Raw genomic sequence first — 17561 nt, 5'->3', positions numbered from 1 at the left:
GAGTCGGTGGCTTCAATTGGCACCACGACAGCCGCTGTTGGCACCACTGAGGAAACCTCCGTCCAGAGTCCAACCACTCCTCCTCGGCCAATCTTCTGCCACGCCGTTGGAGGCAACCTCACTGCAAGAGAGCACAACCCCACGCCCGCATTCCGGCTCTTCCACGACCGAACCGGAGCTGAGCTCTGCTAGAGGAACCACCCTTCCCAGGCCAACTTCTGTCTCTTCTACTCACCACTCTTCGCTTGCCCCTACCGAGGAGACCACCGTTGCCTTCCGGGACACCAGTACTTCGGCTGAGGTCGAAGGAACTGCGGCTGAGTTCAGCAGCCCGCCACTCTCTTCGGCAACATCTCCTACTGCTGTGCAGTCGAGGACCTCGACTCTTGAGGTGACTGCTTCCACACCAAAGAGCCCGCCTTCCACGGTGGAGACCGGTGTGACGTCTCTTGAAAGTCAAACCACGCCAACCATCAGCAAGGGTTCTTCCACGAAGGCTGAGCTGACCTCAGCAGAAGCGACCGGAACACCCTCTCCAGCATCTGAGTCTCCCCTGCCCACGTCGCTTTCCATGCAGACTGTATCCTCTCGGGCTCGGGCCTCGTCGCCATCAACCCCTCCGGAGACCACCGTTGCGTCCCAAAGCACAAGTTCTTCTACTCGGGCAGAATCCATCACAGCCGAAGGAGGCAGCACGTCTTCGCTCCTTTCTGCACGCTCAAGCACTGCAGTGCCAGAAAGCAGGTCCTCTGCAGAGTTGGTGGCTTCAATTGGCACCACGACGGCCGCTGTTGGCACCACTGAGGAAACCTCCGTCCAGCGTCCAACCACTCCCTCTCTCACTGAATCCTCTCTTGCCCCTAGTGAGGAGAGCAGAACTCCACATCTGTATTCTCATTCTTCAATGAGCAAACTAGATTTCATCACTGTCCAAGGAATAACCCCACTCATTCATTCTGGTTCTTCAGCAATGTTTCCCACAGTGACCATTTTGTCTGTTACTGGTAGTGTCTCATCCTTTACTGAGAGTGCTAGTAGTCAAATGACCCTTAGATCTCATGAATCAACGATGTCTCCATCTTCTTCTATTGGAACAGGTGATACTTTATTCTCCAATTTTATTTTCCTTTTGTTTCCCTTATGCAATTGTCTTCCCGTAGGTGATATTCATGCTGTCCTCATAAGTAAAGCCGGTTTGAGAGCTCTTTTGCTGTCTTTTCTTTGGAGTTTTGGCGAAATTTGAATGTCTTTATCTTGATTTTGTAAATGTAACATAAAGTGATGGCATTGTCATTTTATAAAATTGGTTCCATGCCAATAGATCCTTTTGTTCTGATTTTAATTATTTTTAAAATTAATAATTAAAAAATGGTTATTTCCCCATATTTTATATTGATATTAGTTATAAAATATGGGTTGCTTTAAGGCTATCCTTTGTTTGGACTTTTGAACAATTAAAAAGCCCAAAATTATTTTTTTTAAAAAGGGGATGGGTATCTTTGATAACTTCAGGTATAGGAATGTTTGTAATAGTTATCTTAAGTTTTTTATTCTTTTATTAGGCGATATAGTACATCCTGTCACAGTTGGTGAAGAAGGATCAGAGTATCGAAAGACAGTCTCTATATCAACTCTGCCATCCCTGGTCTCTTTTCACACAGTGGAAACTACTAATATACTTGGTAAGTTACCTACATTTTATATGAAGGGAATTAAGTCAATTGCAAATGGTTTAAAATAACCGATGTTAATACAGGTAGTCCTCATTTAGCGAGCATTCACAGTTAACAATGGTGTTGAAGAAGTAACTTTACCTTGCATTTGCAATCTTCGCGGGTCTGTAAGCAAAGTAAGATTGTAAATGTATTTACGGTTTCACTTAGCAACTGCTCCGCATAAGGATTAGTCCGAACTGTGGTTTTTATATACATGTTGTTGCTTGGTCGTGGAAGGCTGAGCTAAAATTGAGGGAGGGATAGGAAAGTTATCAGCATCGCATTACAGGGTGAGCCACCCATTTGTATAGCAATAGCAATAGCTCTTAGACTTATATACCGGTTCACAGTGCTTTTACAGCCCTCTCTAAGCGGTTTACAGAGTCAACCTATTTGCCCCCAACAATCTGGCTCCTCATTTTACTCATCTCGGAAGGATGGAAAGCTGAGTCAACCTTGAGCCTGGTGGGATTTGAACTGCCAAATTGCAGTCATCCGGCAGTCAGCAGAAGTACTGCACTCTAACCAATGCACCTCTGAGGTATAGCATTTGAGGACCCTGTAAAGTAGTGCGAAAATAGGTTGAGATAAGGTAAGTCTGGTTTGATTTTGTGATTTCCCCCTTCCCCACTCAAATGATTGTTATTGATTAAAAGGATCAGCCTACATTTCACTTGTGGGAGTCAGAGCCCAAAAGTAAATTCTTAATATTCATTCCAGCTATCTGTTCATTGCCGGATGAAGGCCTCTTCTGCATGTTTCCAACCAATATGGTCTTTTTCCATTTGAGCCCGCAATATTTTCTGATGTTGTCCATCCATCTTGTTTTAGGTCTCTTTCATGGATGATTTTTTATCAAGGGGGATCCATTCTATGGCTGTCTTGGTCCACCTGCCATCAGTCCTTCTTGCTATGTGACCAGCCCATTTCCGTTTCCATTCTTTTACTCTTTTGATGGCCTTGCATATTTTTGTTTGTTCTCTATTCCACTTGAAGGTCGTTCTATCTTGTCTCGTGATGCTGAGCATGTATCTTTCCATGGCTCTTTGTGCCCCTGGTAGCTTTTATATCGATTGTGAGGTTAGTGTCCATGTTTCACCAGCATACGTTAGGTAGCACTCACTGATCGAACCTGAGGTTAGCCATTTCTGATAATTTCTCCTCTCCTGTCTTGGCACAATCCAGTTTACAGAATGTGACCGGGACAGAGACTTCTTTCAAATGTGGTTCCATCTTCTTTGCATTCATTTCAGTATCTTGGTTCCCAATTAGATTATTCTGTTCCCTTCTCCTACTTTAGACATCTTTGCTGTTCAGAGTTTTGCGGTGTTAATTCAGTGCCAGAAAAATAAACACGGATGATGCTTCATTTAACGTCTTTATAAACATAATAAGTAGATTTTACAAACCAGTTGTAGATTTCTCCAACATGGAGCAAACTCAGACAGAAGTAGACATGTTACAAGTTCAGAGCTTCAGCAGCAACAGCAGCTCAGAAACAGACATCAGTTTCATTTTAGTTCAGCAGGCAAGCATTATACACAGCAGAAGAGAGATGCAGTTTCATTTTCAATAGACAAACTCAGAGCTCAACATAGCTTCAGAGCTGCAGAGCTTAACATTGCTGCAGAGTTGCAGAGTCCCGCTAGGCTACTTTTAGTTTCAGTTTCCAAACAGTCCTCATTGGCTGACTTAGTTGCTATGCCTATTCATTGGATGACCTTGTTACCATGCTCTATTCCAGTTCATGAATGTACTCTGACATTTGCATGTATTTCAGATGAACTTACTGATTTAATTAAACAAACAAATTGGTAAAAGCATTGGAAATGGTTGTTGAGAAAGGCAATAAAGCTAAAAGGCAGGGATATAGCATTGTAATCTTATTAGCTGAGTTAGTTGTCAGGCTAGGTGCAGAATTTTAAGTATTTATTTATTTATTTGTTTTTGAGACCATCTGATCAGCTAATAACTTTATGGTATAAGGCTGTTGTATACTGTTTTTATTGCTGTGATGTAACTTTTACTGTTACTAGTTTTTGTTGGGTTAATTCTGTTTGTGTTTAGACCATTTCCACTTTGGGGCACATAATGAACAATATTTTTGTGGTTGGTTATCAACTAAGGGGTGCAGTGATTGCAATGGCAGGAAAATGTTCTCTTTACAGTAGTGCCACCTGGTGGTTCTGGTATTTATAGCCTAAAGCTAGGACATGCTACTGAACATAATCTGGGTTTGCTAAATCAGCATTTCTTTTTAACTTTTTTTCTCTAAGAAGTTACTCCTTACCACTTTTAAAAATTATGGAGGACCCCAAAAGAGTTTTGTTTGGGTTATGCTTCTCAAAAACAATCACAGTAAAAATAATATTGATGCATTCATTGCAGCTACCATTTCTCATAATTGTTTTATGGGATTTTTTTCACCATTTTCACCTGGCAAATAAGTTTGATTTGGAGGACTCTTGGAAGGGTTTTGGGGCACCCCCCATGGATCCTGGGGGGGACTATTGATTATTTGTAGCAAGATCCCTGAGTGAGAAAAGCTTACAAATATTTGCCCAGATCTATAGCCATTGTACACAGATATTAAATATCTGTCTTCGTATGAAGACATGTGCAGATCTGTGGCTCCGATTCAGCACTATTGGCAGTCTTGGAAAATATATTGAATCCCCATCTTCAGCAAACCTAACTCTGTGTTCACACAAAATATTCCATAATTCAATAATTTCTAAGAAAAATTAGGTCTCCACAATTATATATAGCATGATTTATCTATCTATCTAGTATAGTATTATCTGTCTCTCTATCTATCAATAATTGCATTTAACAATGAATTTAAGGACCATCATCAGTGAGCTGTTGGACAGTATTACTTGGTCTGTTGTGTGGATGCTTGTCTGTTTTTAAGGGGTGAGGAAACTTGGCAGGTGGGGGTATGTTTGGGGATTGTCATGTGTGTGTGAGTGTTGGGTCTGGTCTCTGGGTGTTATGTAAATTTCACTGTATGTGTATATTGTGTATATTTGTACAATGACAATAAAGTATTATTATTATCAATTTATCATCAGTTTGGAGCAGAGGTGGTATTCAGCAGGTTCTGACCAGTTCTAGAGAACTGGTAGCAAAAATTTTGAGTAGTTTGGAGAACTGGCCAATACCACCTCTGACTGGCCCCGCCCCCATCTATTCTCTGCCTCCCAATGAGTCCCAGCTGATTGGCTGGGTCTTCTTGTGTTGCCCTGTACAGGAGAACAGAGCTGGAAAGCAGGTTAGTGGGGTGGGGACGGAATGAGGATTTTGCAGTAACCTTCCCCTACCACGCCCACCAAGTCATGCCCACCAAGTCATGCCCATGAAGCCACGCCACTCCCACCAAACCACGACCACCAAACGGGTAGTAAAAGTTTTTGAATCCCACCACTGGTTAGGAGTAGTTAAGTTGTTGGGCTAGAAACCAGGATATTGTGTTTGTTGTTGTTAGCCGGCAGCAGGTGCGGATGGCTGAGGAGAGCAAGGACTCAGATGAGGGGCCAGGACCATTAGGGAGTGGACTGCTGTCTTCAGAGATTGTGCGGGCTGGCAGCAGCGATGAGGAGGTTCCCGAAGAGCCTGTGCCAAGTGCGCATGCGCGCAGGATTGCTCGCAGGAAAGAACAGCTGTAACAGCATGGGCGACTTGGGAGTAAGGCTGCAAGATAATGGCCCCTCCTTCAAGAAGATAAAAGCCAGCTGTGAAGTGAATGTTCTTTGCAGGAAGCAAAGATGTTTTGAAACTCAGCCTCATGGATATTACAGTTGGTATTTGAAGACAAAATATTTCTTCTCTGTTGTTTTTTGGCAGCCTTGCAAAAACTTGGCAAGGCTCTTTCTTTTTGGAGCTAATTAGTTGGAAGCAGCCTTTTATCTGTGAAGAAACAGGATTCATAGGTGAAACATTAAAAGGTTGTGCTGCTGCCTTTGTCTTGTGTTTGCTCTCTTGGAACCAGGTTTGGGTCAGAACAGAGTTCTAGTTTTCCTTTAGGTTGGAAACCCACCTGGTAACTAGGTCGGTTTGAAACTGGGTAACTTTGGACCAATCTTTCTCAGTCCAGACCACCTCACCAAGTTGTGGTGGGGAAAAACAGGAGGAGGGAGAATAATGTATTTCCCCTTGAATTGTAAAAACCAAAGCTGGGATATAAATTTTAAAAAAATACAGTATACAGTGATTTTTAAATATATCAAAGAGATAACTTATAAATACTAAGGACAGTCTTGCTGGCATTTGCTGGTAGAATGAAAAAGAAAAGGATGGCCAGGAGCAAAATGATGGGCTCATTTACAGCAGCAATTGGAAGCAATGTTGGGCTCATATTATTTAACTGTGTTGTTGCTAAGAGTAAACATCAGCTTTGTGCCACATAACCAATCAATTTATTAGAATTATATGCATCCTATTTGTATTTGTTGAATTTTGATATGAGCTGCAGAATCAAAATAGCCCAAATTATTTCTAACTTTCCTTCATATTTAGCTGACTTTTTTGCTGTTTGTTTCCTGATAGTTGCGCCGCAGTCAATGCATGCGGTCCTTTTTGGCATATTGAAAGATGCTTCCCTGCCTTAAGATGTTTGCAAGCAATGATTCAACACAGGCGATATTTCTATGGAGGAAAACAGGCTAGGAAAGAATAGGCATTATTTTCCTGACGCAGTCTCACTTAGGCTCAGGTAGAGCAGGGCAGGGCTACAAGTATTCTCTCTTGCATTCCTTCTGAGGCCATGAATCAAACCAGAGCTTTAAAAATAGCCCCACATCTTTTTTTCCTATTTTGCTGTTTCTGTTGCATGACAGGATACCAAATAAAAAAATATACTTGGACCTTGCCTACTACCATGATGTCTGATTGATTGGCTATAAGTACATAAACAAAACTTTTAAGTTTTTGTTCTTAGCCTGAATCAATCAATTACAGTCACTTCTTCCCAGGGGTGGGATTCAGTGGTGGTATTCAAACATTTTTACTACTGGTTCGGTGGGTGTGGCTTGGTGGGCATGACTTGGTGAGCACGGCAGGGGAAGGATACTATAAAATCTCCATTTCCACCCCACTCCTGGGGGAAGGATATACTGTAAAATCCCCATTCCCTCCCCATTCCACTAACCTGCTTTCCAGCTCCGTTCTTCTGTCCAGGGCAACAAAAGAAGACCCAACCGATCGGCTGGGACTCGGGAGACAACGAATAGATGGGGGCGGGGCCAACCAGAGGTGGTATTTACCAGTTTTCCAAACTACTCAGAATTTCCGCTACCGGTTCTCCAGAACTGGACAGAACCTGCTGAATACCACCTCTGGTGGGATTCCATCAGTGTAACAACCAGTTTGGTAATCGCACGCTTTCACAATCCAAAAATGTCTCAAGTGTCACTTGAATACAAGATTTTGTTTCTTTGCTCCTGTGATCTGATAAATATATGATAAGATTCTTTTGGGGCAGCAGTCTTGGTCAAGAAGCAGGGACACTAAAAATAACCACCCAATGTTGTTAGTTTCCTCTTCTTTTGTTCACATGATACTTGGCTGGTTTTAACATTCAGGCGTAATGTTCTTTCCTCTTTAATTCTACAAATATATTTATATTTATCATGCATACCACATATAAGTCATGGGTCTATTGTTTGGCTATTGGCACAGGAACATCTACATTTGGTATTTGAAAGATTGATGACTAGAACTGTAATGATGAATGTAATGTTGAATTATTAGGAAGTTCCCATTTGTTTCATGCAGAGAATTCAGATGTCAGGTTGTTGACTAATTGACTATGCTGGTTCTCGGTTAGATCCAGCAGGGGGATGTGTGCAATCACAGGAGATAAGTTTCAGTTTAAGCTTAGAGAAGAATGAATTTGCCGCTCCCTCAAATTTATTGTCATTCAAGCAAGCTTATTTAGTCTGCACCCCATCTGCTTTTGGGGGTGGGGGAGCTTTCAACAGGCCTTCTTCTGATGTTCAGATTGGACAGGCAGATTCAAATCTAGCAAGACATTGCCCACTATATTCTGATGCCAGGCTATATAATACTCGGTTTCCAAGGTAACAAAAACTGTAGTTCCAGTTATTGATCATGGTTGGTGATATGCTTCAATAATATTTTTTTTCTCAGCTATCTCAGCACAAATTTTATCCCAATACATTTTGATAGCCAATACTTTTAAGTAAATGATAAAGCATTTTCTTTTGTAAAGTTTTGATCTGCAAACTGATTTCATTGTAAATTATGAGATAGATTATGTAGATTATGAGGGAGAAAACTATTATAAAATCAAAGTCACCCTCGGGAGAGATCCTTCCTTCCTTCCTTCCTTCCTTCCTTCCTTCCTTCCTTCCTTCCAATTTGGAGAAAGGGCTTGCTTAGATTAGGAATATCGCTCTAATGAAATTTCCTTCCCTACCACTGTTGCCTTGATACTATGGAAGCGTCACTGTGTGTATTTAGTTTTTACTTTACTTCACTTTTACTCTCACATGGTCCAGAAAGTCAGTTTATCTTGTTACTTCATTTTTGGTTCTGTAAGTAATATTAGTAAACATCATTTATATCAGATACTACAACCATCAGATCAGGGCTGCAAAAATCCAAACACTAGAAACAGCAAAGAACTCTTCTAGTTACTTTCTTGCATCTGGATAATTTGTAAGATTTGGTCAACTTTAATCATTTTGAATCAATCCCACCAATCATTCTAAAAGGATATGGGTTCCACTATACTAGGAAAAAAAAAACCTTTTATAAAATAGCCACACACTTATATAAATATTTCTGTTATATTTATAATTGAAGACAAGAATGAAAGACAAACCTTTGCCAGTTTACCCTGCATTTCACATAGCCACATTTCAAAGGTACTTCCAGATTTGATTGATAGAGCCATGGTTAGAGCAGGGATTAGAATGCAATATTGCAGTCTAACTCACCGTTCACCACCAGGAGTTTAGTTCTGACTGGCTCACGGTTGACTCAGCCTTTGATCCTTCTGAGGTCAGTAAAATACAGACCCAGATTGTTGGGAGAAATAGGCTGACTCTGTAAACCTCATAGAAAGGGTTGTAAAGCACTACAAAGTGGTATATGGAATAGAATAGAATAAAATAGAATAGAATTCTTTATTAGCCAAGTGTGATTGGACACACAAGAAATTTGTCTTTGGTGCATATGCTCTCAGTGTACATAACTCTATATGTACATTTAATTCTAAGTGCTGTACATGTAATATAATTATTATTATATTGTAATTATATTACATGTACATATAATATAATTATACATGTAATATAATTCGAAGTGCTATTAGGAAATGGGTAGCACATAAATTTAATAAATAATAATAAATAATACAGTACCATCTCTGGTGCACTTCTCATTAATGGAGAATGCCAATTCATATGATCATTTAGGAGGCACTTGCAAAAACATAACTTTTGGCTTCAAGACAACTTCTTCCCCTATGTTTTTTTTTTTTTTCAAAGATAGACTGCTCTTGAACTTGGTGTTTCTACACAAGGAGGCATAAAAGCATTCCATCCCACCCAGATCTAAAAAAGCTTTGTAGAAATTAGACAAAACATGATTGGCAAGATCTGTTCCCATTGAAACTTAAGCACAGGTAGTCCTTGACTTACAGCACTTCATTTAGTGACCATTCAAAGTTACAACGGCACTGAAAAAAGTGGCTTATGACCATGTTTCACACTTAGGGCCGTTGCAGCTTGTGATTTACATTTGGATGCTTGACAACTGACTCACATTTATGACGGTTGCAGTGTCCCGGGGTGAGGTGATCCCCTTTTATGACCTTCTGACAAGCAAAGTCAATGGGGAAGCCAGATTCACTTAACAACTGTGTCATTAACTTAACTACCGCAGTGATTCACTTAACGAATGTGGCAAAGAAGTTGTAAAATGGGGCAAAACCTATTTAACAAATTTCTCACTTAGCAGCATAAATTGGGGGCTCAATTGTGGTCCTAAGATGGGAACTCCCTGCATTTGTCCAGTAGTTTCAGGGGAGAGTTCTCTTGCAGAGAGTGTTGAATTGATCATTCATATTAGTTTGTCACAGCCTTTTATGCTATGATGACCTTTCCAAAAGATATTTTTCTTATAGTTCCTCTTATCAAGGGTGTGAAATGAACAGCTCTAAGGAGCTTGTGTAACGCCAGAGAGAGGTGTGTCTTCTTTTCACTGTCCTGCTACAAAAATTGGACCAACCCAGCAAGAAACGGCATTATAGAGCATGATACTTGATGTAGGAATTACAACTATCTAGAAAGTTAGAGGAGAGTCAGAACAAATATTACGGTTTGGATGCGAGAAAAAAAAAAGCAGAACTTTGATTTTGTTATCTGTTTTACAACGAGCAGTTTCCAGGAAATGGGCATTTTCTTGGTCATTTTTTGTCTCTTGGGTAAGTGCAATTTAAATTTATTTGTTTATTTTGCAAATGTTGCAAGAGTTGGATTTGCCAGAAAGTGCAAATAGCATGCTGGCATATACATCTCACTGCAGTACCTTGTGCTTTAACTTTTTAAACTACAATTTGGTTTCTATTTAGGAGTGGATATATTGTAAAATACAAAACCAAATCAAAGGTCTCTCAGGTTGGTTTATTGGAGTCAATACTGACAGTTAATATCTAGAAAGTTTTAATCCTAATATATTAGTGGTGGTTGCAAATTGCTGATCAAGATACTGTAAACTGTTTAAACTTTTTAAATAGAAATCATTGACAATTCAAAATTCAGTTTTACTGTTTCTTAGAGACATACGGCTTTTTCGTTTTTCTTGTTTGCTAATCTAAAATCTAAATCTAAAATCTAATCTGAAAAAGAGAATTTTATTTAATTTACACGTTATAACCAGTACATATGGAGAGATATGACATGGTGAGGGACATTAGGATGAAGGAAAAGGGACTGTATCTATCATATTTGTATAGCCCCTCATCACACATGAAAGTAACTCATACCATATAGTGTGCCATTTCCCTTGTCCAGGTAGTCCTTGAATTACAACAGTCCATTTAATTACAGTTTGAAGTTACAATGGCACTGAAAAAGTGCAAAGAAGAGCAACTAAGTTAATTAAAGGCCTGGAGACAAAAACATGCGAAGAACGATTGCAGGATTTGGGTTTGGCCAGTCTAGAGAAATGAAGGACTAGGAGGACATGATTGCAGTATTCCAGTATTTGAGGGGTTGCCACACAGAGGAGGGGGTCATTTATCAAAGCACCAGAGGGCAGGACAAGAAACAATGGATGGAAACTAATAAAGGAGAGAAGCAACCTGGAATTAAGGATAAACTTCCTAACAGTGAAGACCATTAACCAGTGGAACAGCTTGCCTCCAGAAATCGTGGGCACTCCATCACTGGAGTATTTTTAAGAAGAGGCTGGACAGTCACTTGTCTGAAATGGTATATAGAGCCTCCTGCTTGATCAGGGGGCTGGACTAGAAGACCTCCAAGGTCCCTTCCAGCTCTATTCTGATTGAAAAAAGTGACTTATTCCACTTTTCATACTAATGACTGTGGAGCATCCCCATAGTCACATGATTTACATTTGGATGCTTGACAACTGGTTCATATTTATGACAGTGTCCTAGGGTCATATGATCATCTTTTGCAACTTCTTACAAGCAAAGACAATGGGGAAGCCAGATTCACTTAACAACCGTGTTAACTAATTTAACAACTTCCGTGACTCCCTTTAAAAAAACGTGGCAAAGAAAAGTCGTAAAATGGGACAAAACTCACTTAACAACATAAATTTGGGGCTCAGTTGTGATCATAAGTTGAGGACTATCTGTAAAATGCTGGTCTAAATGTTGAACAAGAAGAGCTATTAATTTACTAAGGTTTCATTTCCCACTGTTTGTAGTCCGCCCAGTTCAAAAATTCTGTGTACAACAAAGCATACGTACAAAAGTAAAAATTCAAAGCAGATCAAATCCACATTTGATGGATGCTCAGAACAATTAGTTAAGACTAAAGACATGACTAAAGAGCCAATTTCACATGGTAAAGGCATCAAGCCTTACTTAATCGCTAATTAACTGGGACATTTTGAGTTTTAGTTCCGCCAGGGGTATGAAGTTAGTTGGGTAACCTTGTACCGCTGCCTTTCTCTCAGCCCTGGAAAGCCACCAATTGCAAATCACTTCCAAACACCTTACCAAGAAAACAGCAGGGACTTGTCTAGCCAGACAGAAGGATTCAAAACCTTATTGAAAAAACCGAAATGGACACACACCAAAACAATGGAATAAAGTTTTCATTGCTTTACGGGGTAGCAATGGGGAGAAGACTTAAGTGTCCTTCCAAGTGCTGAAGTGTGGAGTCATGAAGAGGTCTGCACCCTTCATACAATTTGTGGTTGGGTGGGGACATTCCAATAGAATAGAATTCTTTATTGGCCAAGTCAAGCGTGATTGGACAGAACGATTCTATTTAAGAATTCTTGAGTTTGTGTTTTTATTCGATAGTGCTTAGTTTGGTCTACAAAAATGTATCCAATCTATATAGCAAAAGCAGATGTTTTAAGACAAAATGTGTTGAACGATGCCTATTTTGAAAACCAGTGACAGGCATCTTCATTCTGCTTTCTAAAAAAACAGATGGATTTGTAGATCAAAGCGGGGCCCTATCTATTTGCATCAACACAGGTAACCCTGAGGAGTTGTCTTCAAAACAATCAAGAGGGTGGCCATTAACGGTGTGATTGACACCCTGCCCTGTTTTTATATAGACAGCATTGCACATACCACATATAAGAAACAGGGATGGGGTTGGGATTGTGTGGTTACAGTTGCTGTCTTGACATTTCAACACATGCATACACCTATGGGTCGTCCTCTGTTGGGTGACGGTCAGCCAGGTAAGATTTTCACAGGCAGGTGACAAAGATGAAGGTCCATAACTAACACCATTCTTTGATTACTGTAAAAGAATTCACCTAATCCCTTTATAAACCGTCACCACCACACCTTGTAGTTGCAAATTCCACAAGTATACTTCTGCTATCAAGCTGTACAGCAGGGGTGTCAAACTCAAGGCCCGGGGGGCGGATCTGGCCCACAAGGTGCTTAGATCTGGCCCACGGGGATGCCCTGGAAATAGCGAGGGACCGGCCTGCGGCGCCTCTGCCAGCAAAAATGGAGCTTGTGAGGGCCACGTGTGGCCCCCAAGCTTCGTTTTCACTGCCAGAGGGTTGCAGGAGGCTGTCCCAGCCAAAAACAGAGTTCAGGAGCCTGTTTTCACTGGCAGAGCACTCAGGCCACCACAGGCACCCTCCCGACACAAGTGATGTCATGCTAGCCACACCCACCCTGGTCACACACCCCGGCCCTCCCGTGGTCAAACATAGCCCTGATGCGGCCCTCAATGAAATTGAGTTTGACACCCCTGCTCTACAGGATGATGTTGCAAAGGGAGAATGGGACATTTCTGCTCCATTTCTTATTACTGTGACTTAAGGATATTCTGTGAAACTTATCCCCAGGGGCTGAAGGCAGGAAAAGGAAGTGATTCTACATTCAATGTTCCCATGTTCTAGTATTTTTCAGCCATGGCAACTTTAAAATGTGTGGACTCCAACTCCCAGAATTCCCTAGTCAGGGCAATTCTGGAAGTTGAAGTCAACACAGTTGCCCTAAGAATGATTGAGAATCATTGCCTTAGTCAATGCAGAGTTAAATTTTCAGGATGGACAATTTTTGGCTACAGAGAGATGCATCCAGAGATGGCAGTCCCCAAAGTACTATGTTAAAGGAAAATCCAGATTTCATTCAATTTCATTTACCTTTAAGTTAACTAACATTTCGAGGTAGCGAAGATGATGCCATTCCAGTAACTTATTTAAGAAGAACTGTTGCAGGAACTGGGCATGGCTAGTCTAGTGAAGAGAAGGACCAGGGGAGACATGATAGCAGTCTTCCAATATTTGAGGGGCTGCAAACAGAGAGGAGGGGGTCAAGCTGTTTTCTAAAGCACCAGAAGGCCAGACAAGGAATAATGGATGGAAACTGAACAAGGAGAGATTTAACCTGGAAATAAGGAGAAACTTTCTGACAGTGAAAACAAACAACCAGTGGAACAGCTTGCCTTCAGAAGTTGTGGGAGCATCATCACTTGAGACTTTCAAGAAGAGATTGGACTCCCATCTGTCAGAATTGGTGTAAGGTCTCCTGCTTGGGCAGGGGGTTGGACTAGATGACCTACAAGGTCCCTTCCAACTCTGATTATCTGTTATCTCTTATAATTAAACAGTTTGTTTAGTATTTAAACAACTGATTTAATAATTGTGTTTATTTCACAATTATTATGTAGCTTATTTATTTAACTGTTTCCGTTATTTAACTTCCTGCTCCCATAAATATTCAGTTATCTTTCTGGAGGGCTTTCCAAGGCCTTCTGGATCAAGATATAGCTCTAGTCTAGGGCACCAAATTATGCCGTAGATGTTGCCATATACCTGGAGAATAACTCACCGTTATCAATTTCTTTTTAAGAGGTGAACAGTGCTATTAAAAAATATTTCATTTTTTTAAAAAAGCAGGTTTTCAGGAGCTGAAGATTGTAAGATCACAGTGACTTGAGGATATTTTTGAAATCAGTAGAAGAGCAATTTGGAGCACATTTATGTTTTGGAGATGGATGAGATTACAAATCTGTAGCATAATTAAATGTATAATGCCTGTTAAAAGAGCTTAACACCTTTTTTTTCTCCCATGAAAAAATCAGTAGGAAATTATGCTATTGTAATGGTAGCACTCAATGGTTGCCCTCAATTTTCACTTAATGATCATTCAAAATTACAATGACTCTGAAAAAGATGTACAACCTATGATTGCTGTAAACAATCTATGATTGTTGATTGTTGACCCCCCCAGGGTCACATGATCAAAATTTGGGTGCTTGGCAACTGGTAGGTATTTATGATGGTTGCAGTATCCCAGGGTCAATGATCATCATTTGTGACTTTCTTCTCTGGTTTCTAACAAGTAAAGGGAAGCCAGATTTGCTTAATAATTATGTGATTAATTTAACCATGTTGATTCACTTAACAACCACAGCAAAAAAGTCATAAAAGTGGACACAACTCATTTAACAACTGCCTTACTTAACAACAAAAATTCTGGTTCCAAGTGTGGTTATAAGTTGAGGACGATCTGTAATTGATACTGGTTGTTAAGCTTTGGTGATATAGACTGAGATAGATAGATAGATAGATAGATAGATAGATAGATAGATAGATAGATAGATAGATAGATGATAGATGAGAGAGAGGGAGAGAGAGATGATAGAGAGATGATAAATAGATAGATAGATAAATAGATAGAGATATAGACTGATCTATTTACCTACCTACCGACCTACCTCAGATATATGGGAAATGCTCCTCCAGATTCCCAGCCAGTTGCCAGCCTTGCTATTCCGACAGACAGACAGATGACAGGTAAAGAGAGAGATGATAGATAATAGATAATAGATAATAGTTAATAGATAGATAGATAGATAGATAGATAGATAGATAGATAGATGATAGACAGACAGATGAGAGAGAGGGAGGGGCAGAGAGATGATAGATAGATAGATAGATAGATAGATAGATAGATAGATAGATAGATAGATAGATAGATGATAGATGATAGATGATAGACAGACAGATGAGAGAGAGGGAGGGAGGGACAGAGAGATGATAGATAGATAGATAGATAGATAGATAGATAGATAGATAGATAGATAGATAGATAGATAGATAGATAGATAGACAGATAGAGAGAGAGAGTGAGGGAGATAGATAGATAGATAGATAGATAGATAGATAGATAGATAGATAGATAGATAGATAGATAGATAGATAGATAGATAGATAGATAGATAGATAGACAGATGAGAGAGAGGGAGGGAGGGACAGAGATGATAGAGAGATAGATAGATAGATAGATAGATAGATAGATAGATAGATAGATAGATAGATAGATAGATAGATAGATAGATAGATAGATAGATAGATGTGATATAGGCTGATCTGTCTGTCTGTCTGTTTACCTACCTACCTACCTACCTCAGATGTATGGGAAGTGCTCCTCTACATTCCCAGCCAGTTGCCATGCTTGCTATTCTGGACACATTAGTCCCAGAACTTTTCAAACCACCAGGATGGGGACAGGTACTTCAGATATTAAATCGAGGTAGACGGCCACATTTCTGCAAAAAGCCCTCTTGATCAAATTTCTGGAAAGGGGTTTTGAAATTAGGCCAAGTGATTATATGGAATTAGAATGAAGTCCCTCTGGATTGCATGGACCCATGATCTGATTCCAAGAAACACTGGTTCCTATGTTGGGAATGGCCCCTAAAATACACTGCTCTGAATTCACTGCATGGTATCATGCTATGGGTATAGGTGCACCTGTACCCCTTCTCGTTGTCTTTGAATTAATACAACAGGTAATAAAGCTGATATTTTTTCTTTCTGGCTGGCACCACACACACCCCTGATGCGAGCCTTGCCTGGCTGGGGTAGATTCCCAGATCTTGTCACAAACAACAGGGAAGGACTTCTCCATCCTGTTTTGGAAGGTGTGAGGCATGATAGGATTGCTAGGGGCAGAATCCACTGGTCCAGTTAAATAATGTTGTAATGTTTCCAGTTCATAGGAAATGCCTCATCAGGGAAGTCTTAATTTTCTCCCTGGTGGAAACCAGGTACATTGGGATGGCTAACAATTGCAGAGAGGAAGGCAAAAGTATTCTTCTTCCTTCTCAGGGGTCAGCCTCTAAGAAAAGCTACCTATGATTCAAGGAGAAGTTTACAATCTTCAGGACTAGGGCCATTTATTCTGACCCTCTGCGGTGCAAACTCCTTTGAAAACCCTCCCAAGTTGATGGCCATTTCCATAACTGATAATAACAAATGGATTCTGTAGCTTAAGGATTTATTACATAAGATACCTTTTTTTTTTCTTCATCCTGAAACACTCTGTCTTTAATTCCCATGATTGACTAACTTCCGTGTGTGAAAGAGAATAATCGCTCTCTGTCTGCATTTGTTGTTCTATGCCTGCATTTATCTAATATATTTGTTATTCTGTGCCTGAATTTATCTAACATGTTTCCATTTGCTCTAAGCTAAATTTGGAAAACTAATCTGTAAGCTTTCTTCATACAGTTCTCTCTTCTAGTTCCTAAAGCCACCCTAACCTGATTGGGCTGCCTCATAGGTCTACAGTAACTTCTTCTCCTTCATCTTCTTCCATATCATTCTAGTAGTGGCTCTTTTGTGCAGCTTTTCCCACTGTATAATTCTTTTTGAATGTAAAGGAATTACAGCCAGACATGTAGAAGACAGGAACTTGAGGTGGGGCTAGCTAGAGGGAGTCCCAAATATAAGAAACATGAGAAAGAAACTAAAAACAACCTTTGATAGGGTTTAGTGTAAAATGGGATACATATGAGAGATATGATAGCCTGGTGGTAAAGATACTCAGTTCCCACTTAGAAGGTTGAGAGTTGGATCCTAGGTAGCAGCAAATACTTTTCTCCTGGGCTTCAAAAAAAAAAAACAACTGCTGAGAACTCTGCATGACATGAGGAAGGGCATCCGGCCAATAATCGCTCAGCTCCACCCAGTCGCCCCAATCTACCCCAAATTAAGGGTCATAAAAAGTTTAGGTTTGGTGTAAAATGGAATACAAAGAAATATGGACAGCTTTTCAAGATTCTATTATTCCATCCTACTCTAATAATAAATAATTCATTAAATTTTTTATACTGCTTGATTCTCAGTGACCCTAAA

The 17561-nt window shown here is 40.2% G+C and overlaps 1 protein-coding gene across 1 annotated transcript in view; it reads left to right on the top strand.

Annotated features, from left to right (window-relative positions):
* The first annotated feature begins 745 nt into the window (after positions 1–745).
* Positions 746–17561, top strand: part of LOC113431476 (uncharacterized) — a 34330-nt gene continuing 17514 nt past the window's right edge. The window contains exons 1-3 of the mRNA XM_087964612.1: positions 746–1097; positions 1563–1682; positions 9868–10167. The gene's annotated coding sequence lies outside the window, so the exon portion shown is untranslated. The remainder of the gene's footprint in view (positions 1098–1562; positions 1683–9867; positions 10168–17561) is intronic.

Source organism: Notechis scutatus, chromosome 1, assembly GCF_049901735.1.
Source record: "Notechis scutatus isolate UNSWTSFEM ecotype Mainland chromosome 1, rNotScu1.2, whole genome shotgun sequence".
Lineage (NCBI taxonomy): Eukaryota > Metazoa > Chordata > Lepidosauria > Squamata > Elapidae > Notechis > Notechis scutatus.
This window is presented reverse-complemented; position numbering and strand designations above follow the sequence as displayed.